The sequence below is a fragment of the Magnolia sinica genome, chromosome 6 (assembly GCF_029962835.1).
Source record: "Magnolia sinica isolate HGM2019 chromosome 6, MsV1, whole genome shotgun sequence".
In the NCBI taxonomy this organism is placed as follows: Eukaryota; Viridiplantae; Streptophyta; class Magnoliopsida; order Magnoliales; family Magnoliaceae; genus Magnolia; species Magnolia sinica.
In genome coordinates, this window is record NC_080578.1 from 39950957 (window position 1) to 39975211 (window position 24255).

Here is a 24255-nt window from a genome sequence, read left to right on the forward strand (position 1 = left end):
AAAATAGGTTTTCCCAGGTTCACCCAAAACCCTTACAATTGTGTCTTTATATGTGGGCTTACACAATTAAAAAAACCCCACTTCTGAGTTTTCCTGGCTTTCCTTAGATAACCAATATAACAAGATTTTTCTGGCAAATCTTGAAAGAAACCAAAATAATAGAAAGGAATTTACAATATGTAAAATACCTGAATATCTCCTTCGTTGTAGCAGTCCGGTAGAACCAAATCAAAGTAGATGATTGAATGTCCAAGTTCAATGTCCAGTACTCGATTATAATGGTTCTAATTCTAATAGATTTTAAATTAAACCAAATAGGGCTTGCCTTAATTGATTTTGATTCCAAAGAAAGGGAATAACAATTCCTCTTTATCAAATCAGATTGGAATAGCAGAAACAAAATCAATTAAAATAAAGCTAAGGAAAGAGAATATTAAATAAGCACACTTAGCTTAGATGGAGCACAGAATTATCTCTCAGATGTTCGACGAAGATTGGCTTGAATACTTTTATTAATTCAATAATTTCTTCTGAGATTCGTGCACTATTTATAAGTGAGAAGATCGGGTCTTCGACTGGTCTAGAGTGCTCTTCGACTAGTCGAAGCACTAACAGATATTTGAAAAATCCGGCGGGATTTGCTTTGACCGTTCTACGACTGGTCGTAGGTCTCCTACGACTGGTCGTAGGTCACCTATGACTGGTCGTAGGTTTCCTTCGACTGGTCGTAGGTCCTGTAAATCTTCGCTGGACTTCGAGTCGAAGATTATACGACTAGTCGAAGATCAGTCGACACTGTTCCTACGACTGGTCGAACAGATTCCTAGACTAGTCGAAGGCTAACAGATTTTATCTGGAATTTGTAACAAACTCACGACTGGTCGAGGAATATCTTAGACTGGTTGAAGCAAGTCTAGGACTAGTCGAAGAAGGCCTAAGACTAGTCGAAGAACAGACCAATCACATGAAAAATAAACATTCAGTTTATGTATCTGAAATGACCTACTTCTAAGGTCAACCTATGGTCAATCAAACCTTAACCATGAAGTATGGACATTAAAACATTCAGAACTTGAGACCTTGAAGTATGAACCTTGAAGTCTTGATGTAGATCAAACCTTGATGTAGCTCAATCTTGAAAGTGTACAAACTGCCTTGAACTCTTCTTGAAGTCTTGCAGCTTGAGTCTTGTCTTGTGAGCAGTTCTTTCATTCAAGATTGATCCTTGTACTTGTGAGCAGTTCTTGTTGTGAGCTTAGCTTGTTCATGAATGTTGATCTTTGAAAGAGCTTCACTTAAGCAAGTTATATATAACATAACAGTGATTTTGTCATCACAAATTTGACAACAGACAGGGATAAAAACTATAGCACTTACAGTAATTTACTTACATCGATTGTGCACCACGCCAACCAACCCATAAAATTACATGCCGACCAGGAGGGTTGGTACCCATAATGCATTACGTCCACGACAAAATATTTTATTCACTAGTTGTGATACCTTTAATAGAACACTTGCATTGATAAAGAATGTAAACTGAATTATGGGAGTTCTGGAATATCAAGACACATGCCCAATCCTTAAAGGTAAATAACACAAGGCTAGTAGAGTAAGGAGGAGAGTAGCAATGGATAACTCAACAAAGAGGAGAGTGGCAATAGCCAACTTAACAAAGAGGATAGCAACGGCTAACTCAACAAGAGGAGAGTGACAATGACCAACTCAATAATAAGGAAGAGTGGCAATGTCCAACTCAATAATAAGAAGAGTAGTGAGGGCTAACTCAAAAAGTGGAAAAGGCTAGAGTAAGGCTTGTATCCATCGCCCCACATAAATTCATAAAGATCACATTTAATTTAAAGTCATACCATAATTTTCAAAAGATAAGCAATTGATGGTGGTAAAAATTATAAGATAGGAGGGAGAGAATCATAGTAACATAAAGAAAAACATATGAAAAGGGAATTAAAACTAACCAACTTAAATTTAGGTAAGCTTAAACAAAAAACCCTCACCTTTAGATTTGGATCACTTTCTAAAGTTGTCACTACTTTTTGTATACAATGTATGATTGGATTTAATATAACTCATATAGTTAGATTTTACCAACACACGGTTAAGATTAAATGTTAGAGATTGTAGGTCTAGGTTTACACTAAATGGTAACTTAATTACATACTCGAACTTAAGTTAAAATAATTTACCTTGTTTTGAAATTTCCAACATAATAGCTCGGATATAACAATACTCCATGTTGAGTCAACTCAACCTGAATTGATTTTGGACATCTTTTAGTGATGGGAAGTCTGTCCCATATTTGGATTTAAACTACTTGCCGCTCTTGACTGTGTGAATTGTCACCCAGTGCATTAGCTTCTTCTTTTTCTCCTTCGTCTTCCGGGTTTGGATAGGAATTCTGGATGGACCAAGGTCTCAAGCTATCTGGTACCAACTGAGTTAAGTTGGTCTAATGCCCGAGCTCCTTCTCTACTTGACTGAGAATGTAACTTAGTTATGGCAGCGAGTTGTCAGTAGGACTCCTCTCTCTCTCTCTCTCTCTCTCTCTCTCTCTCTTCTCTCTATTCTTTCTCTGAATTTTCTCCTGTGTAAATTTATATGTTAGTTGAGTCGTGCACTAACAGTTTGAGTAGGTGAATGGTTAGTTGTTCCTACAATTTCAATCCTCCTAGATCTCCTCCTTCTATATTTTTAGAGATCATATCTTATCTAGTTGGGCCTTCAGGTGAATGGATTGGATTTTTGGAATGGTATAAGCTTTGTTATCTATGATCAATGTTTAAGTGAAGAAGATGATCATCATTGTAATGGCACAATTCGTTCTTGCCCACCGTTCTTCAAACCACTTCTTCTCGGTGGTCTGGATTGACCCACTGATGCTTACTAGGCCATAAATCGAAGGTCTTGATTATTTTCTTCGGTGGGTCCAGTGAATCTTGGTGTCAGCCGTTTTTCTTTTTATTTTATTTTTTCTTTAACATGTTGTTGCAAATCCGTGTACACAAAACTCGGTGATCCTGTCAACGTGGGTTTTTCCCTAGCTTTCCTAAAACTCCCAATTGGAGTCAGAATTCTCATAGGTGATGTTTGGACAGTTTGGATCTGGTAGAGGAGTTGCGTAAGAGGGCTTCAATGGAGGATTTATAGCAAAGGATTTCTTTATGCACTCCTTTCATGGGCATTGTTATAGCGTAATGGGTGGAAGTTTCACACTTCAGGTTTTGATTGTGAGGGACAAGTGGGGTCTACTGTGGTGAATTTTTGAGAAATCCACTCCAGTCATCACTTTAGTCAGGCCGTTTTGGCCTATGATCCTAAATACAAAGTAGATCATAGCCTTACATAAGCTTGTCTAGGAGATTCCTAACAGGAATTGAAATGAACTTAATCTTAATTAACAGTCCACGCTTAATGATCGGGGACCAATTTTGGAGGAAATATGTAGTTAAGATAGGCAAACAATTGGACAAAATTTGGTTGTTGATTGATGGTCGAAAATGGTTAGATCTGAAGTCTCACGTTTTGCACCAAAAGGAAGGAATTGGCTTCCGTGTTCAATGGTGTAGGATCTTAGATCAGGGCCTAAATTTTGTATGACCTCATAGTTATATGAGACCAGACTGTGGTCCAAATTTAGGTTGCGATGGATGGAAGAAAGTGGTTAAATCGGAAGATCCAGATTAATAATGAGTTAATAGGCCTTAAAGGATAACTTCATGCCTAAGGAAAAGCCTATTAAAGTGAGGTCTTTATATTTTACACTTGGTCTATATGATGGCCAATCCAAGTCGTTCATATGGAGGAAAATATCCTACCATATTTACTTATGAGCTTTCCTCACTCGATGGACACCAAAATCAACAATTAAGGGCTGATTTGTTAATTAGGCCACTTTTACAGTGATCTAAGGATGGAATTTGATGTGTAAAGTTAATTTATGATAGTTAGGCCTGGCACAAAATTTCACATGCAAAGGATCATGAGAAACATGTGATTTGGAATTCAAGGGTATAGGTTACTAGCATTTTTTGTAATTATTACTGATATAAGAGTTTTGTGAAATATAATGTTTCTACATGGTTATATGCACATTTTTAAATAATTCTTGTAAAAGAACTTACATCTAAATCATTATGGATAAAGAGCGTGCATATATCAAACCACATGATCAACGATCGGATAACTAGATTTATGGATGGAGATCATTCTTAATGGTCAAATTCATATTGGAGAATAGATGTAGGGTTAGGATAGCTAAATTAATATTGTACACATGTACAGATTAAGTTAAACTTCCTGGTAACACTCGAGAACTTTCAATACTCGGGTATTGAAAAGTTCAGGGTGTTACATACTAACCATTAAAAATTCTAACTTAATCACAGAAAGCAAATTGAATGTGTCTTGTGATTTAGATCAGTCATGATATTCAAAACTCCTTAATCAATTGAATGCAAGAACTTAGGTGATAATATACTTGGTTGATCAAACTCCAACAATTTAAAGTTCAATCTCAATCTTATCATACTCAAAACATTCTTAAGTGCACAAACTATCGTCTTCCAAATAAGTTTTGAATTTGAAAAATTGAAAATTACCAAAATTTTTGCTCCATGACTAAGAAAATACTGATTAGTTTACCTAATCCACACCCCCCCAACATAAAATCTACATTATCCTCAATGTAAAATATATAAGCATGCAATATAAATGAGACAACAAAAATAATGGATAAGTGATGGAAAAGTAGTACCTGAAGAAGGCAAATTGCAGCTCTTCCAAAGTTCTCAATGTGGAGATGGGTTAGCACAATGACTAAACATTAAAAGAAAACTATAACTACCAAAAAAATGACCAAAGGCTACGGACTATTATAGTTTTTGGCTACGGATATAGACCGTAGCTATATTGTTACGGCTAAAATCCGTAGCTAAAAATAATCAAACCGTAGCTAAAAGCTATCACCACCACTCGTACCTACCACCTGAGATGGCCCCATAAGGGACTCTACGATACACATTAAAATATGTGTACTCCATCTAATACGTCTATTCATTTTTAAAGAGCATTTTTGGGCAAGAGCCCAAAAAAGGAAGTAGTTCGAAGGCTCAAGTGGACCACACTGTAGGAAACAGTGAAGATTAAATACTTACCATTGATCAATGGTGTGGTTTAATTTGACCTTCGAATTTCCTATATTTTGGGGTCAATCCTATAAAAAAAATTAAAAATTAATGGACGGAGTGGATATATGAAATGTATCATGATGGATCCTGCAAAGCCGCCCTTGAGAGGGCCGTTCATCCATGACCGTCAAAACTGTATGCAATAGTCGGCTACGGCCCATGGATTTTAGCTACGGATTAAAACCGTAGCCAAGCCGTAGTAGGTAAAAATGTGGAAACTCTTACCGCGCTGCCCTTTTTCTTTTCCCCCCTTGCACGAAATCTTTCATCTCCCTCCAATCCAAACCCATTCCGCGTCCATCTCACGAAACCTTCCATTTCCCTCCACTCCAAACCCATTTCGCGTCTCTCTCTCTCTCTCAACCTTTCATTTCCCTCCACTCCAAACCCATTCGGCGTCCATCTCTCTCTCTCTCTCTCTCTCTCTCCTGTGCCCTTTTTCTCTCTCTCGATCTCCCCTCTCACAAACCCCTCTTCTCTCCCTAAGCATCCCCTCTCTCTTGATCTCACGAAGACTTCCCTCTCTGATGCCATAATCCGCGTCCATTTTAGGTATGGAAGAATGATTTTCTTCTTCTTCTTCTTCTTCTTTTTTATTTTTGGGGAATTGGATTAGGTTTTTTTATATATTTTATTTTTATTTTATTTTAGGATTTTTTTTTCTCTTATGATGATATAGATGTTTTAATATGCCAAAATAACAATCTACTCAAGGATTTGAATGGCATGGATGTTGATGAGGCAAAGTAATGATCCTCATGTGTATAAGGAACCCGATTTATAAGTAATATTGAGAAGAACATTTTTCTTAACTCAGTAGTAATTCTCCATAAATTGATTTTGATTAGTTATCTTCCATGGACTTGTGTACAATACCTGAAGCAGGAATGTAAAGTTGAGGGTAATGCGTACTGAGGTGTTTCCTTACTGATTTCGATTTGCAATCACATACTCACTTTCCCCATTATGTTCATGTCATATCTACAACGTGCATCCATTTTTTTTAATTTTTATTTTATTTTTCATATGAATATGGGGTATGAACCCAAAATGGAAATCTGATCTAAATCATGTGTGGACCACACGACAGGAAAGAGTGGTAACTAAATGCCCACCATTAAAAAGTAAAATCCTCTTCAGGGCTAGAAAAAGGGGTGTGGCTTCCCTGGATCCCCTGACTGATGTAGCTTACATTAATGCCATCCATCCAACTATAGTGTTTGGTTTTGAGATGGTTGGGCTTTTGTGGTAATGTTCCGCCTTTTGGCACTTCTTCAATAAAAGTGCATTTACCTTTAAAAAAATCTATGATCTTTTGGTGGGTTGTTCAAAAGATGGAGTTAAGGGGGTTATCCATGGTGTTGGCATTCAGTGCTTGGGATTCAATTGCATATGGAGAATTAGTGCAATGAGCTTCTTCTTTTTTTCCTGGAGGAAAATTTTTAGCTTTGAATCCATGGATTTGTGGAGTTGGGAATTTGCCAAATCCATGGGGTTGTCCATGTAAAGGGTTTGTGGATCTTAAATTGGTTCTTTTTCCATGTCATTTTGTTGTATGGACATGCAGTCCTTTCCAATCCGAAGTCTCAATTATTTGGCAAATTCTTCCTTATGGTATAATGTGGGGGCTATGGAGAGAAATTCTAGAATCCTTAAGGGAAAGACTTTATAGATTGGCTCTGTAATTCAATTGATTTCCTCAATGATCAAAAGTTAGAGTTTAGAAGGGGTTTGGTTGATTTGTCAAATAATACCTTCTTTGGAGAAACAAACTCTATAGTTTGTGGTGGGGAATTTTTTGTCAAATCCAAATCCATGGGGAGTGTCTTAAATGGGGTTGGGGCTGCCTTCATGGGTTGTAAGCTATTTTGGGGTCTTAAATGTGTTCATTTTCCATGTCATTGCTAGATGGACATGACATCCTTTCCAATCCCAAGACTCAATTATTTAGCCATGGTATAATGTGAGGGTTTTTTGAGAGGAATTCTAGAATCATTGGGGAAAGGCTTTATAGGCTGGCTTTGTAATTTAATTGATTTCCTCTATGTTCTTTGGATGGATTGTTCAACAGCTAGAGTCTAGGGGGTGTTATCCATGGCACTGCCATTCATTGATGGGGGATTCAATTATATTTGGAGATTTAGGGTAATGAGTTGTTTTTTGTAGCCCATTGGGAGTTGTTTACACATTTATGAATAAAAATAAAAATAAAAAGAAAAAGTATTGGTAATGATACAGACTAGTAGTCCCTCGATCATTATCCTACCTTAATGCCCTTTTATTTAAGAATATATGTAGTGAATCTAGAGGAGAGTGGATGTGTAAGAAATGGCAGAATTTTTAGAGTAAATATCGTTGGCCTTGTTTTGTTGGCCCTGAATTGGTTTTGTTTACTGAATATTTCAATTGACTTAATAAGGTAGTTATACCCTACAAATTATTTCATGTTTTGAATGTATGGTGATGAGATGCAAGCTTGCCAAACTACTGGAAGATGCAAAACCTCATAGGTCAAATCATTCGACTTCTTAATGCAACTCTTGTGTCTGGAGAAATTGGTTTTTCTGTTGATAAATACATGTATGTGGTTCACGAATATGGAGGAGAGTATAGTTAGAAGAATCTGGCTTCTTAGTGCAGTCACACCAAAGATTTTCTCCAAGGCTAATGGTACTTTACATTAAGAAGCAATTTGATAATTCTAATGGAAACCAGAATCACTGGGTTGCCACATCTTTGAGAGCTCAATGACCCAAAGGTATTATTGTAGCCATTGAGTTGGCCTTTTTACTATTTAATGTTATTTTTCATGTAAATGTTTAGTGGATAACATTTGTTGATTTACTTTTTACTTTCTTTAAAGTAATTGAGTTTTTTTTCCCTTTTTTTTTTCTTTTTCTTTCTTTCTTTCTTACTTTTTTAAGTGTAAATACTTTTTGATCCTTTAGTGTGGTAATATAGAATTTTTCAAACGATTTGATGCATCTTTGTTTTCTTTATACTCCATTTGGCTGATTAATTTGAGTTTCTATAAAATGTAAAAAGAAAGAGCATTAGTCATACAAATTCTTTAGTCTTGCAGAACTAATTAGGAGTTGAGCTTTGTTAAACATGATGTTAGTTATCATACCAAGATGCCTGTTTCGAGAGTTGACAGTGAGCAGCTTGAGTGTTCTCAGCAACCATTACTTGACAACAACTTCGGAACTGTTTTCTCAGCTTTGCCTCCTAACTTCATTGAACTATTGACTGGCCGTTTGACTGAACATGAGAACAATGGTAAGATATGCAAACTATATTTAGTAGTTTCTTTAGTATGACCTTCTCTCTATTTGTGTAGTTTTAAAATTTTAAACTTTTTTGGTTGCAGAGATGCATATCGGATTCTTCTTTTCATGGTATGTGAATTTCTTCCATTACTAGTTCTCTGCTTCTAATCTGAAGGTTGTGCCTAGATCGACCTGATTCTTTGTACAGGGCATCAAGATGGTGGGATCCTTCTATTGGATGGATTGGATCATACATATGTGCCATGCTGTCACATGTTCTGGTGTGAGCATGAGCTGACTGTGCTCGTCTATGGGCTTAGTAAAGCTCTTCCTCACTATTTGCTTCGAAAAAGGAAAAAAGAAAAAGCAAAAAAAAAAAAGAACAAAAAAAATGAGCTCTTCCCCATAATATATATGGGCTTCATTAATCAACACCCAGTAAGTAGTATGAAAGTCACTGTCCTCCTATATTGTAATTAGTCTTCAGTGAGATCTAGACTCTTCATTTAGTTGGTCCAATTGTTATGGATCAAGAGTTAAACATGGATTAGACGAACAACCCAATATTCTTCTTATTGGTCAGCAGTCTGTTCTTACTCCTTTTTATGATGCTACTTCTGTTCAATTCTTACCAGATTTTATGACTAGAGTAGATATGGTCATTGATGAATTGGGAGGTGATATGACAATCTAATCATCTCCAAATCACACACAGGTTAGCATGCTTCATACTTGTACAGTTTTTTTTTTTCAGTATGGAAATTGAAAGTTGTACATGGTGGACTGTTAAGTTGTACAGTGGAGAATATACAACCATTTTAGACTGCTGAAATTTTAGTGTCCATAACTTCTTGGAAAACTACTGTTTTGTACTTATGATTTACTTTCAAGTTGATGTTATGCATTGTGAAGCTAATTATATTGATGTAGCTTATACCCATTATATCTCACGCAAACACAAATATCAGCTTGATCCAAAAGTACTTTTGTTCTGTGGATTGACTACACTTATGTTCTGCTTTTTGTTTTCAGGCTTGGTCACCATTTGTTGTTAGCTTGGAAAATGCTTATTCTGATAAGGTTGCAGCTTCCAAAAATTACACAGATTTTAAGCTCTAGTAGCTGATCTTCTGTAGCCTTCATTGTCAAAAGATTCATTCAAGTCACATGTTCTGTGGAAGAATATGGTCAGGCATATCATCATGTGATATTTTCTATTTTTCCGTTTTCCCTTTTAGTTTTTTTAAAAAGAAGAACACTGCATATACTCTTTGACAACGTCGTCTCTTGCCTAAGTCCTATAATTGCTCTTTGGACCAGCTTCTGTTGAGAAGCAAAGGATAGCTGAGGAGGTTGCATCATTGCTAAAACTGAGTGATGATATTGACACCATCCCCTCTGAAAGGTCAGTTAAGAATTTTCATTTTTTTAAAAAAAATTGCACTATAGTCAAAATTATAGTTAGATTTGTTTATGTGAACTTATTTCTTAAAAGATGCATGCATGCAGTTATTTAGAAAGAAAAGAAATTTTGAAAAAAAAATGAAAAGAATTTGAGAAGACAGTACAAAACTTACAAAACAGCAAGAGCTTGCATGAGTCCTATCACTTCTGAAATCTTCCTAGTAAGCCTATTTCCCTGAAGAGACCTAATAATAGAAAGTTTTTTTTCATTAGGGTCAGCACACCATTATCAAGAAAAACAAACCTAATTAAATGCAACAAGAATGGATGACAACTGGAGCAAAAAATAAAAGAAAAAAAGTTGCAGAATGTCAGCTGTAATAGAGATTCAGTGGAGTATACTACATCAAGCGGTTTAACTAGAAGAGTTCAAAAATATCAGTAGCTGAATGATTCTAGTTGGTTGATTAGTAGATGAAACGAATAGTTATTTGCAGATGAAAAGAGATACAGCAGAGCTTTTGAGAGATGGAAACATACAATGTAGCTACTTGCAGGAAACCAATGTTGTAAGGAATCTCTCCAGTGATTTGATTGTAAGAAATATCCCTGGAAGTCATAACAGTTAATAGACCATAAGCAATTGAAGACAGAACAAGCACAACACCCACACCAAAAGGAATGCCAGCCATCTTACAGGATTTCATAGCTCGTACAATTCCCAATGTTGTCCGGTATGGTTCCTGAGAGGTTATTGTCCCGCTCACATCACTGCAACAACACCAGTAGAGATGCTTCAAACAAGGGTATGAACAAAATCTCAAATATAAATTCCCAGACAACCATTGATGCAGGTTCCATTAGTATCCACGTACAAGTACCATAGGCCAGTCAATTGGCACATATCAGGAGACAATGTTCCTGTCAGCAAATGGAATTGTGACCACAGAAAAGCTGGCTGGTGTTACAGTTGCATAACAGTAAAGGCCATGTGAAAGCAAAAAATGGGTATAAATGAATCATTTTCCAGTTGGGTCACCCACCTTACTTTTCCCCTCCTGCCAAGCTGAGATTGATGCTCTGTGTAAATGAATCATGGACCTCACTAGTGTAAACTGAATACATGAGTATATCATGTGTATTCTTGAGTTGAAGTCCATGTATTCTTGATAAAGGAAAAATAAAAAAGCTAATGTACCATACTTGGAATTCTTTCAAAGCTAATAACCTGATCAGTCTCAAAAAACCTTGAAATGAATTAAACAAACAGAAGACTATCCAATTAAAAGCGTGAAAATATTTAAAGAATCCATAAACAAATTCAAATTCAAATTTAAATATAGTCTAAATTTTTATAAAGCTAAATGCAGAACTTTAGTTGACTGTGTATGATGTAGCTTATACCCGTTATATCTCACAGTTACAACAAAGTGGGTTGCTTAAAGGGGATGATCACATGGATCGCTTTTTCCAAATCCTCATGGTAAACTTTTTTTGTGGTTTTTATTATGTTTCCATGAGAATCCTCCAGACCCTCATAGTTGTTAAGAGTTTTCCTTCTCTTTCTACCAATAATTTTAGGAAATTTCTGTAGCAAATTGTTTGGCCACTGACATGATTAATCCAAGCTCATTGTCCCTACAAACGCCACAACAAGTCTAGCATCTCTCATTTGCTGTTATTGATATGTATGCAAAGCTTGTGGTTTTAGTTATTAAGGTAGCGATCTTTTTTCTTTTTTCTTTTTTTTTTCTGACTGAGCTTCATGCAATGAATGGAAACTAAATTGATGAATGTTTCCATCATAGTTTGGGTATCTATGAACAGTATCAGGAGCAATGGGATGATCTGTTGCAACCCCATGTGTGAGTTCTCTCTTTCCCTGAGGAAATACCAAGTTCATCATTCTTCTCTTCCCTCAAGTGATCATAATAACCATGCTCTTGTCCTGAGAATCCTAAACCATCACGCCATTTCGAATCATGATAGCTTACAGGTCTCTCCACTTGATCCTTGTAAAATGGATTGTTGTCATTAGGCAAAGCTGGAGATAATGATTTTGTTCTCAATCTTGCCTAAGAGTAATTTGGGTTTGTTGTATATGATTAAAGAATTCTTTTAGTTGCTTACTTGATTGCTAGTTTAACTGGTTGTGCTTTTTTCTTGGCAGGTTGTGGGTTTGTTGTATATGAAGTTCGATCAATAATGGTAACTCCCTCTCCTTTTTGTTGCATTGTAAAAACAAATGCATTTGCTTGGTTTGCTGGTTGTAGGTGGTTTAGCTGGAAATCATATCTACTTTGCAAACCATGTCGAGATTTCTGGAGGTAAGCAGGCATGGTCATTGTGGTGAGGCATCCTGTAATTGACAACCCGTGCACATCACAATACTAGCCATGTATATAACATGTTCCCCCATTTTAACAATGGAAATGTGGAATTTGTTGCTGTAATTTTTTGTTTAATTCAAATCAAACTCCTTCCATCTCATGACTTAGTTGGGATTCTTGTGCAAATAATGGATATACATGTCTTTTAATGGATGTTGTGAAATGAGGTTTGTTCATGGATCTATGAAATTGGGTGAAAGCAAATTTAGATTGAGCTTTGTGATTTATTTTTACTTTGGTTTAGATTTAGGCGCGGTTCATCAAAATGGCATCTAAGGAAATGAAAAACAGCCTACATTCAAAATACATGCATGGCCCATCTGATTAGAAGTTGAGACTATGTCCTTCTTTCTTGCCCAAGGCAGGTACAAAGTAAGTTGAGAAATGTTGTAAGGGGGTCATTGTTGGGAGTATGGGTTCTCGTCTTAGGTGATGGGTTGTTATATTAAACGTAAGGCGTGTTTGGATGCAAGGCATGCTCAGTTGAATTGAACTAAAGGAAACAAAGAAAAATGGAAAAAAACAATCTTGAATCAGGTATCATTATTCTAATTTGAATGAGGTTGGCATTGCATATCATGTATTTTAATTCAGACTCAAAATCATCTGAATTTGCAGTTTCGGCCTTTTCCCCTCTAGCAGCGTGCTTGTTACTGGTTTTTTTGTCAAAGTGAATGCTTTTTTGAATTTGATTGAAATTAAGGGCCTGCTTCCCACCTAAATGAAACGAAATGGCGATTTTGACTACTACCCATTTAGCATATTCATCTTCTTTTTCTTTTTTCTTTTTGCATGCTCCAGGCGACAGTAGAGATCAGCTGTGAGCCATCTGTTAGGATTTTTTTTTTTGTTTTCTTAACATAGAAATTGATTGAATTCTTATATGAATTGTATTGGCAGGGTGTTAAAAGAGCTGATCTCACGGAGGATGAGAGTGCCTTGCTTGAGCAAGCCCTAGCAATGTCAATGGATGAGATCCTATATCTAGTCAATCTGGTGATGTGTTTGTGGGAGATACAGATATGTCAGAGCCAGAATGACATGAGCAAGGTGCTTCGAGACCAATCTTTCTTGTCATCTATTCTTGCTTCGCTTCCTGGAGTTAACCCTAATGATCCTTTAGTTAAGGATTTGTTGGCATCTCTCCAAGGTCAAACGGAGCAAAAGAAAGATGAAGATAAGCCACCAAGCGAGGGTGAAAAGTGATGGTGCTCTGTAAGCTGTCCATGCCTCCACATGCTCTCCAAAGGTCAGGTTTGTGATATACATACAGAAGGCTCCTAGGAAAGTTTGTGAGAAGTAGACGTCTCTTTTCAACCATGAATGAATTTGATTTAAACAGTTTCAATGTTTCCAAATTATGATGACTTGAAGTGAAGCTCACTGATATGCAAGCTGTTCTTGTTTGGGACTTTGATGGTGGCAGCAGCAGCAGCAGTCAGGGAGGTTATTTGTGCATTCAATTAGAGGCCTTGGTAAATTCCTCCTAGTTTGAATTAATCAAACAACCACCTATTGTAGGTTATTTATTTCCAAAGCACTGGTTTAAAATGGATGCATGCCTGTCATCGAATTCTTTGACATGGACCATGCAAACACGCCATCAAATTCTGAGGTTTTGCACAGTGAATTTGAACATTAATCTAGTTTGAACAGTGAATTTGAACAGTGATTGGCATTGGTATCATCATATCATGATCCTGGTATGAGCACTGCATGAATAATGTTGTGTTCAGTTCATTGCTATCTGAATTTGGGTTCTGTTTTTCATGAAACCAAAAATGGCAAAAAACAAAAAAGAAAAGAAAAGAAAAAGACATGGCACCAATCTCTGCATCAGTGTTTGTAATCTGTCATAGCCTTTAAACTCGAAATTCTATGGAATGTGTAGCTACCTGATTGAGAACTTGTCACTAATGTTGGCTTATATATATTTGCAGCAAAACCAAGGACGTTTGTTGGATTGGTTTTCAGCTAAATGCTTTCAGCCAAATGTTTTAAATAATATATTTAATTTTAGCAATTATTATGTTTGATAGTATCAATTGTTTCAAATGCCACCCACTGTTTTGATAGAAAGATATTAATATTTTCAGACCTCACCTCTTCTCTAACCTTATCTTGCATTTTATACCAGATGTGCCGAGATCTCCAAGCCCGACTGGCTGCTGCAGAGGCAGAAAGGGTAGCGGCTGAACAGGAGAAGCGTGAATAGGAGGAATCTTTTTCTTTTTTCTTTTGCTGAACAAGAACTCATCATGGAAAGGGTGGTCCAAGAGTCAAAGAAACTTCAGCAGGAAGCAGAGGAGAATGCGAAGGTAATGATAAAGGTGACAGCTACGAGCAACAAAGACTAATATAATTCATAGCATTGTCTGATCGTCTTGATGCTCTGTTGCAGCTACGGGAGTTCTTAATGGACCGTGGTCGTGTTGTCGATGTATTGCAGTAAGTCTCCATTCCCTTGTTTCTTGAATTATAGAGCTAGAGATTTCAGTTACTTTTGGACTGAAATCCCCAAGAAAAAAAAATCATGTGGGACAGTCCAATCCAGTCCAATGTTGCCAATATTGTAAAGAGTGGGTGGCATTTGAGACAACAAACGCTTTTCTTATGTAGTATATCATGGGATTAGCTATCTGTTGATAAAATTTTCTTGGGTATTTTAGTCCAAATGCAGCATAATCTAACTTTGATTTATTTGAAAACTTGGTTAGTCATTCATTCATTTCCTAACAATGAAATTCTATCATAACTGGACAAAAAACAAGCGTCTTCTGTTCATAAATGAACTATTATTAGCATTCCTTTCTTGTCACTGTCTTGGTCTAGACTCTTAGTTGGCCCCAGTAGCAGCAGATAAATGGATCTGACTCTGCGACATTGTGATATTGCATTGAAATGTTTCTGCTTTAGCTTATCGATCAGAAGAGAAGGATACACTGTAAAGGCATGTTGTCATCATAGTAGTAGCCTTGTCCCAGCCATTTGGGGTCAGCTTTCACACGGAATGCATGAATCTTGATGTTTTCCTCGGATGAGAATAGTTGAAAACAGAACTTGATTTCTCAAACCTGGTGAAGTTTGAAGGATAAATCTTAATTGTTTAAAAAATACATCAATTCTTTTTTACTTGACCCAATTTCTGATGAATTTACAAGGATAGAGATGATGTTTGGCCGAATAAAAAGGTGTTTTTGGTTTTGCTAGCAATGGTGCTGTTGGCCTCCACATTTCTGTGACCTGACCATTCATCTGGTGGAGCCATCATGAATTTGTTCCCAAAGTTCACCTCTGGAAAATCTTGCACATGCAGTTTGACTTTTCCAATTGAATGTGGACATGACATTTTAAGGAAATTGGATTGCTAGACCCCACAGTGATGTTTATTTGTCATCCAACCTGTTCATAAGATCATACAGACATGGATGAATGGAAAACAAGAATATAAGCTTGATCTAAAACTTCTGTGCCCCCTAAGAAATTTTCAACTGTAGTACATTTTATCTGTTTCATGTGGTGTGGTCCATTTAAACAAAAATATAAGCTTGATCCAAAACTTTTGTGCCCCCCAAGAAATTTTCAACCGTAGAACATTTTATCTGTTTCATGTGGTGTGGTCCATTTAAACAAAAATATAAGCTTGATTCAAAACTTCTGTGCACATACAAGGATAATTTTTTCGAGGTGATTCACATGCTTTATTTCATTGCCATTGTATGAATGAACTTGTCCTCAATATATGCTGCTTTTTTTTTCTCTTAAAGCTTCTTGAACATGAAAATGTTTAAGAGTCCACTCATGGACGTCTTTCTTTCTTTTTTTCCCAGGATTGCCTCAAGTTCTTAAAAGAAATACCTTCTACAGCAACAAATGATGCATCTGCCAATCCTTTCCAACATTCCAGCTCTGTCATGAATCTTTATCTAGAGACAAGCTCTACTCTTTTGAAGGTTTTTACTTCCAAAATTTCTTTTTTTATTACCTATACATAGCGTCATAGAGAACTATTATGCACATGAATATTTCACAGGTCCTTCAAGCTCATTCTGGCTAGCTCATCTCCCACCAACTTTCTAAGGAATTGAGAAGGTTGCAGGCATCATCTGTGCATGCTAATCCAAGACTGCAAAATGGTGGAGCTACAGATTCATGAACACATGATGCATCATATCTGATTATTCACTAGCCTCTTCAGATCAACAGAAAATAATCTTTTTTAGCATCTCTGTCCAAACACAGTTCAAAATGTATGATTATTCACTGGTCCTTCACTCACCGTTGTTGTTTAAATATATCTTAATGCTGTTGCTGTACAGAACAATGGTAGCAGATTTTTAAAGTGTGTGGAACAGTTGTTGGGGTATGAAGGGTTTAGTTGAACAGTTGCTGTTGTATAGAACAGTTGGTGAAGGGTTTTGCAGATTTTCAGAGAGATATTTGAATTTAGCTTTGTTCTTTTGCTCTTTTTTTCTTGAATTTGAGGTTGGGAGTTTAGAATTTCAGGTCCTCGGGGAGAGCGATGGATTTCAATGTGATCTTTAGTATTTCTTCATGAACTGAAAGTGGGTATTTGGAATTATAGTTTTTTTTTTTCCGATAGAGATTTGAATTTTAGATGTGTTGCTCTTTCCATGTGAATCTGATTTTCTTCTAACATCTTTCTTACCATAGATGGGGTGTTAAGAAGCCTCAAATCATGAAAAATCTTGTCACGATCTTGTCGAATGCAGGTCTTGGGATGGCCATGTTCGGTCTCAGTAAGATCATTGATATGCTCATCATGTTCAGTCTCGGTAAGATCATTGATATGCTCATTCGACGTGAGGGGTGTCATCAAGAAATATGACAGTCCCGAACAAAGTAAGCTTGCTTATTCTATGTACTTGCTATGAATTTCTTAGATCTATATATGCTTTCTTATCATCGTGCCTTATTTTCTTACAGTTCTTGAAGAATTCTTTCATTTAAGACGTGAGTTTTATATAAAGAGAAAGGTGAGCTTTGATTTAGGCCCCCCATTTTTTCTTTTTGGTAATTGAGAAGATGACAGTATTGACTTGCTACTTTCATGTAGAAAGTAATGTTGGATAATCTTGAAATAAAGCTATTGAGATTTTCTAACAAAGTCAGATTCATCATTGGGGTGGTAGAAGGAGAGATTATTGTAAGTAACAGGAAGAGAGCAGATCTGGTCCTCGAGTTACAGTAGAAGGGTTTCACACCGTTCCTTAAAACCAAAGGCATTGATACCAGCGAGGCAATGGAAACAAAAGAAAATGAAGAGACACCGGAGGTGGGAATAGTTGTAAGAGCAAGTGATTATGAGTATTTACTGTCGATGCCGATTGGATCTTGTTGTTAATGAGAACTTTAAATAGACATATAACTATTATTATGTTGGCATTGTACTTTTGTGAATGGAAATGAATGATTGTGTTTGATTGAATGAATGAATGATTTATTAGGGTGTACTACAATGGTAAGAGCTGCCATTACTAATTAAATTTTCTATTAACAACAAGCATTAGCTACGGCTATTCACCGTAGCCCTTTGTTGAAACCGTAGCTCTTGCTAAAATTAGCTTTTCGCTACGGTTCTCATTCTACTTTTAGCTACAGATAAAATCCATAGCTGTATGTAATTTTAAACTACGAACAATATTGCTACGGATTTAATCCATACCTATACTTTCATTAGCTACGGCTATTAATCGTAGCATTGTATCTGAAAACCGTAGCTGTTGCTAATTTCAGCCTATTGCTACGGTTCTTGCCCAACTTTTGGCTACAGATATAATCCATAGTCGTAAATCCTTGACCACTATAGAAGCAACGGCTACGGCTTCAATCCGTATTTATTATCTCTATAGCTACGGATTATATCCGTAGCCATAGCTTTTAGACCTATGGCTATGGCACCAAAAGCTACGATCGTGCTACAGATTTTAACCGTAGCCATAGATTTTTAGCTACGGTTTTTATCCGTAGCCTTTTCCCTGTTTTCTGTAGTGTATTCTAATCTTAAATCGTATGAAAGCGATAAACCTAACTATACCTCCTTCAGATTAGGAGGTTAATCCTGATATACAAGATCAGTCAAAGGTATGAAATGTCCTCTGAATCAAATTTCTCAACAAATGGCTTGAGACGATGTTCATTTACTTTGAAAACATTGTCATTCATTAGATTCTTTATCTCGACGGCCCCATGTGGATAGACATTAGTAATAGTGAAATGGCTAATTTAACGGGATCTGAGTTTACCAAAAAAAAGGTGTAACTAAGAATTGTATAGGAAGACTTTTTGGCTGGTTTATAATGACTTTTGAAGGATCTTCCTGTCATGGAACACCTTCATTTTGTCCTTGTAATTCTCGAGTTCTCATAAGTGTCATTCTGAATTTCCTCGAGTTCATTTAATTGAAGTTTGCGCAACGAGCCAATATTGTCCAAGTTAAAGTTTAGATTTTTGATAGCCTAATAGGCTCTATGTTCCAACTCTATAGGCAAGTAGCAAGCCTTCCCATAAACGAGTCTAAATGGAAACATTCCAATGGGGGTTTTAAATGAATATGGTATACCCATAAAGCATCAATCAAATGGATTGACCAATCCTTACAGTCAAGGTTAACCTTCTTTTCTAGTATTTGTTTAATTTTTCTGTTGGAAATCTCAGGTTGCCCGCTTGTCTGTGTGTAGTATGGAGTGCTCACTTTATTAGAGATGTTGTATTTCTTTATTAAATTCTCAAATAACCTATTACAGAAGTGTGAAGCTCCATCACTACTGATGGCTCAGGGCATTCCAAACCAGGAAAGGATGTTTTCTTTTAGGAATCGAATAATTGTACGATGGTCATTGTTCCGGCATATAATCACTTTGACCCATTTAGTGACATAGTCTATTGCTAGAAGAATGTATAAATTCCTAAAGGATTGGGGGAATGGTCCCATGAAATCGATGCCCTAACAATCAAATGCTTCAATCATCAAAATGGGATTCAACATCATCATATTTCGACGGGACAATGCTCTGAATTTTTGACAATGATCACAAGCCTTGTAGAACCCATGAGTGTCCTTGAACATAATAGGCCAGTAAAAGCCATACTGGAGAATTTTGGTCGTGGTCTTTTTAGCAAAAAAGTGACCACCACAAGCCTGAGAGTATTTGAACAAATATGGATCGTCCTGGAAGAATTTACGTACCTCGGTGAAGAATTTTCTTTTATATTGCACAATCCAATGTGTCCCTGTAGCAAGATTATTTGCAATATCAGCAAACTAGGGTAGTTGGGAGAGTTTAAACAATTGTTCGTCAAGGAACATGTCATTTATGGGTGTCATCTTAAGGGGATCGGGGAGATCGGGTCTCGAGAGATGGTCAGCCACTACGTTCTCTACTCTCTTTTGTCTTTTATTTCTAAATCAAATTCCTGGAGTATAAGGATCCATCTTATGAAGCGGGGCTTAGCATCATTCTTAGAAAGAAGATATTTCAGTGCCGCATGATCAGTGTAGATGATAGTATTGGATCCAATCAAATAGGACCTAAATTTGTCCAAAGCCAAAATTACGATTAAGAGTTCCTTTTCCATAGTAAAGTAGTTCATTTACGCAGTGTATAAAGATCTATTTGCATAATGAATAACGTAGGGCTTCTCTCTTTTCTCTGGCCTTACATTACCCCAATAGCATTGTCAGATGCGTCGCACATGATCTCAAAAGGGATGCTCTAATCGGGTGGTTACATGATAAGTGAGATAGTTAACATGGCCTTAAACTTAATAAAAGCTTCCTAACATTGTTCAGTCCACTCGTATAGTACATCCTTTTAAAGTAGATTTACATAAAGGACAAGAGAGGTGACTAAAGTCCTTTATGAATAGTCTATAGAATCTAACATGTCCTAGGACTGATCGCACGTCGCGTATGCTTTTGGGAGGTGGTAAGTTAGAGATAAGATCGATTTTAGCCTTGTCCACCTCAATTTCCTTGGATGAAATTATATATTCAAGAGCAATTCCCTTGGGAACCATGAAATGACATTTCTCCCAATTCAAAACCAAATTCTTCTCCTTACATTGCTTCAACACACATTTAAGATTTTTTAAGCACTCGTTGAAGGATGGACCAAAAACAGAGAAGTCATCAATGAAGACTTCTAAATATTCCCCTACCATGTTAGAAAAAATACTCAACATGCATCGCTGAAATGTGGCAGGGGCATTACACAGTCCAAATGGCATTATTCGATAAGCAAAGGTGTTATAAGGACATGTGAACGTTGTCTTCTCTTGATCTTCAAGGGCTATCTTTATCTGATTGTAGCCCAAGTACCCATCAAGGAAGCAGTAATAAATATGACCAGCTAACCTTTCCAAGATTTGATCAATGAAGGGCATGGGAAATGGTCCTTCCTCGTGGCGGTATTCAATTTTCTATAGTCAATGCATATTCTGCAACCAGTAGTAACTCTAGTTGGCACAAGTTCATTGTTGGCATTGGCTATCATGGCGATTCCAGATTTCTTAGGAACTACCTGAGTTGGACTTATCCATTGACTATCGGATATAAGGTATATAATAGTCACATGCAATAGTTTAAGTACCTCTTCTTTAACTAGTTCTTTCATATTTGGATTGAGTCAACATTGTGGTTGTCGGGAGGTTTTTGCATTATCCTCCAGATGAATGCGGTGAGTAGAAATCAAAGGATCGATTCCTTTGAGATCCGCAATCGACCATCCAAGGGATCCTTTATGTTCAATGAGAGTAGCGATAAGCATGCTCTCCTGCTCTTACTCAAGGTGGGAAGAAATCACCATCGGGTATGTCTTATCTTGACTTAAGTAGATATATTTAAGATTAGCGGGTAAAAGTTTTAGGTCAAGCTTTGGTGCTTTGAGGTCAGACGGTAGACGCACTACGTCGGTTTTGGACAATTTCTCAAATTATGGCCTCCATTGGTTAACTGCAAGTACCGATGCAGTATAAATCTCCCTAATCATGTCATCATCCAAATTAGGGGAGTGTGTCAAGCATGTCTCCAGAGGGTCAGAGGATAAGGTCATCAGAGCTCTATCTTCCACGAAAGGGTCTATCATATTAATGTTGTGGGCCTCATCATCATCCTCTGCCTGTCTGCTCATGTTAAAGAAGATATTGAGCTCCAACGTAATATTTCCAAAAGACAAATTCATGACCCCGTTCCTACAATTGATGATAGCGTTGGGCCAAGTATGACAGGAATTTGAGTGCTCATATCTGTAATGGGCCGAGTATTCAGGACGATAAAATCTACTGGATAGTAGAATTTATCAACTTGGACCAATACATCCTCAATCATCCCTCTTGGTACACGAATTGAGTGATCAGCAAGTTGTAATGTGATCCGAGTGGGTTTTAATTCACCTAAACCTAGTTGTTCATAGACCGAGAAAGGATCAGATTTACACTTGCCCTAAGTCAATAAGTGCATTCTCAATTCGGTGATTCCCAATTATACAAGTGATAGTTGGGCTACTAGGATCTTTATATTTTGTGGCACATTTTCCTTGAGAATGACACTCACTTTTTCTGTCAGGAAAATTTTCTTTTTGATACTTTACTGCCTCTTGGTTGTGCATGAGTCTTTCAGAAATTTGGCATATGAAGGAATTTGTTCCATAGCATCCAGAAGATGGATGTTGACCTTCACTTGTTTCAAGACCTGTAGTATATCCTGTGAGTTGGCTAAAGGTTTTGGTGTAATCAACTACTAGGGAAATGGAGTAATTGGCTTGCTTTGAGGTTCTAGTTCTAACCCATGTGGAGCAATGTTAGGTCTATCAATAATGTCTTCTTCCAGGTCTTTAGACTTTTCACCCCTTATCGGAATAGTTTTGTCAATTATTTTTTCACTCCCAAGAGTGGTGATAGACTTGGCTTGCTCCATTTGATTTAAAGAGCTTAGGTCACTAATTTCGTATTGTGGTTTAGGATTGGGGAGAGTTTGAGCTGGAAGGATCCCTTTCTCCATTATCGTAACATGTGAGTCTATCTTTTGTATAGCCTTTGTAAGTTCTTATAAGGCTTGGAGAGTACTTTGCTTAATAAGCTCTTGAGTTTGTGTGGGATTTTGAACAGATTCCTCTTGAGGTTTCCCTTGATTCAAGAATTGGTTAGGGATTCCTTGAGGAGTAGCAATTTGTCCATTCCTCCAACTGAAGTTTGGATGATATCTCCAACTCAATTGTATGTGTTTAAAGTGGGTCCTTTGAAAGGCCTTTGGTAGTTGTTCACGGCATTTGATTGCCCATTCAATATTTCTTGAAAAGTATGTATTGTTGGACAATTTTCAGTTGTATGAATGTTGCAAGCGTAAATACCGCAAACAACTTAGCCTTATCCTTCTTGAGTTACATGTCCTCAAGTTTTCATGTGAGATTAGTCACTTTAGCATTGATATCATCTTCCTCTTTCAATATATATATTCTGCCCCTCTCCTTTGATTGAATAAGCTTAGAAGAGGTGCTGGGTCTTTATGAGATGTCTCATGATTGTGTATTTTTAGCAAGTTTGTCAAAGTAATCCCACACATCATTAACATCTTTTTCATGAATTCCCCATAGCACATTGTCTCGACCAATTGGCGCATGGAAGATGTCAATCCATCGTAGAAAAAGTTTGTTATGCACCACATTTCAAAGCCATGTTGTGGGCATGAACTGACAAGATCCTTGAACCACTCCCAACATTGAAAGAATGTCTTATCTTCCTTTTGGGTGAAGTTCAGGATCGACTTTCTGATGGTGTTCGTCTTATGGTATGGGAAGAATTTCTTTATGAACTCCCTTGTCATGTCGTTCCATCTGCCAATGGATCGTGGATGTAGTGAATGTAACCACGTCTTAGCTTTTTCTTTTAAGAAGAATGGAAAGAGTTTCAGCCTGATCGTGTCCTCAGACACATTAGGAAAATATAAAGTGGTTATTATCATGTCAAACTCTTTTATGTGTAAATATGGACTTTCAGATTCAAGTCTATGGAACTTTGGAAGGAGTTGGATCAGCCCTGGCTTAATATCCATATTTCCTATATTTTCTCAAAAAATCATACAGGAAGTTATACTCACCCCTGTCAGTTGTAAGAAATCTCATAAAGTACGAGGCGGGGTGCATTGTGCACCTCATTCTCATCCTGAATTTCCTTAATTGAAGGTTGAGGTTGATTTGTAGTCTGATTTGCAACCATCACTTTTATCGATTATGAGGATCTCAATTGGTGTCTAATCCGATGATGGATAGACAGCCCTTCGACTAATCCTCCTACACATAAGAGACGTCGAGTATTGTCACGAACCCACTTAGGCATGAAACACTTACAACCTTTAAGTAACTTCGATCAAAATTATATAAAATAGTTGAGCAAAAAATTGTGATTTTCAAAATTAATTTGGCACGACCTTCGGCTCGACTCGGTCCAACCTAAATTTAGCAGATTTTTTGCATAGAAATTTTAGCCTTAATTTGGTCAGACCGAAGATAACTTCAGTTTGACTGGAATCGCGTAGAATTGTCTAGCGAGAAAGTGCGATTTTCAGCCTTAATTCGGTCCGACCGAAGCATAACGCGGAGCTTATGCAGAGTGAGTAAATTCAAGTCGGTTTGCGAAAATTTCAAGGTGGTGCGTAAGATGAAGATTCACAACTATAAATACGAGTCCCTAAGATGTTCCTACGTATCTTATAGGGTTCAATGAGTGGAGCTAAAGGGTGGAGAGCCGCCACCAAGAGTTTTTCTTCTTATTCCTTAGTTGTTTTTATGTTTTGTTTAAGAGATTTTGGTTTAATCATGTCAATGGTTAACTAAACCTCTTAGGTAGGGCTAAGAGGTAAAGCTTTTAGCATGATTACGATGTTTATCTTACTTTTATTCTTATTTATATTGAACTTCATTGATTTCTAGTTGATTTTAAGGAATATTTTCACTTTTCTATGGTTTG

The 24255-nt window shown here is 36.9% G+C and overlaps 2 long non-coding RNA genes and 1 other non-coding gene across 3 annotated transcripts; all 3 read left to right on the top strand.

The window, feature by feature from the left end:
• Positions 1-9109: 9109 nt before the first annotated feature.
• On the top strand, positions 9110-12160 carry LOC131249987 (uncharacterized). Its single transcript, XR_009172948.1, has 3 exons — positions 9110-9191; positions 11301-11363; positions 12051-12160. It is a non-coding gene; the product is annotated as an uncharacterized LOC131249987 (long non-coding RNA).
• A 2271-nt stretch (positions 12161-14431) lies between these two features.
• Positions 14432-16206, top strand: LOC131249989 (uncharacterized). The gene is made up of 3 exons (XR_009172949.1): positions 14432-14600; positions 14672-14718; positions 16101-16206. It is a non-coding gene; the product is annotated as an uncharacterized LOC131249989 (long non-coding RNA).
• A 6752-nt stretch (positions 16207-22958) lies between these two features.
• On the top strand, positions 22959-23065 carry LOC131250308 (small nucleolar RNA R71). Its single transcript, XR_009173232.1, has one exon. It is a non-coding gene; the product is annotated as a small nucleolar RNA R71 (small nucleolar RNA).
• The last annotated feature ends 1190 nt before the right edge of the window (positions 23066-24255 follow it).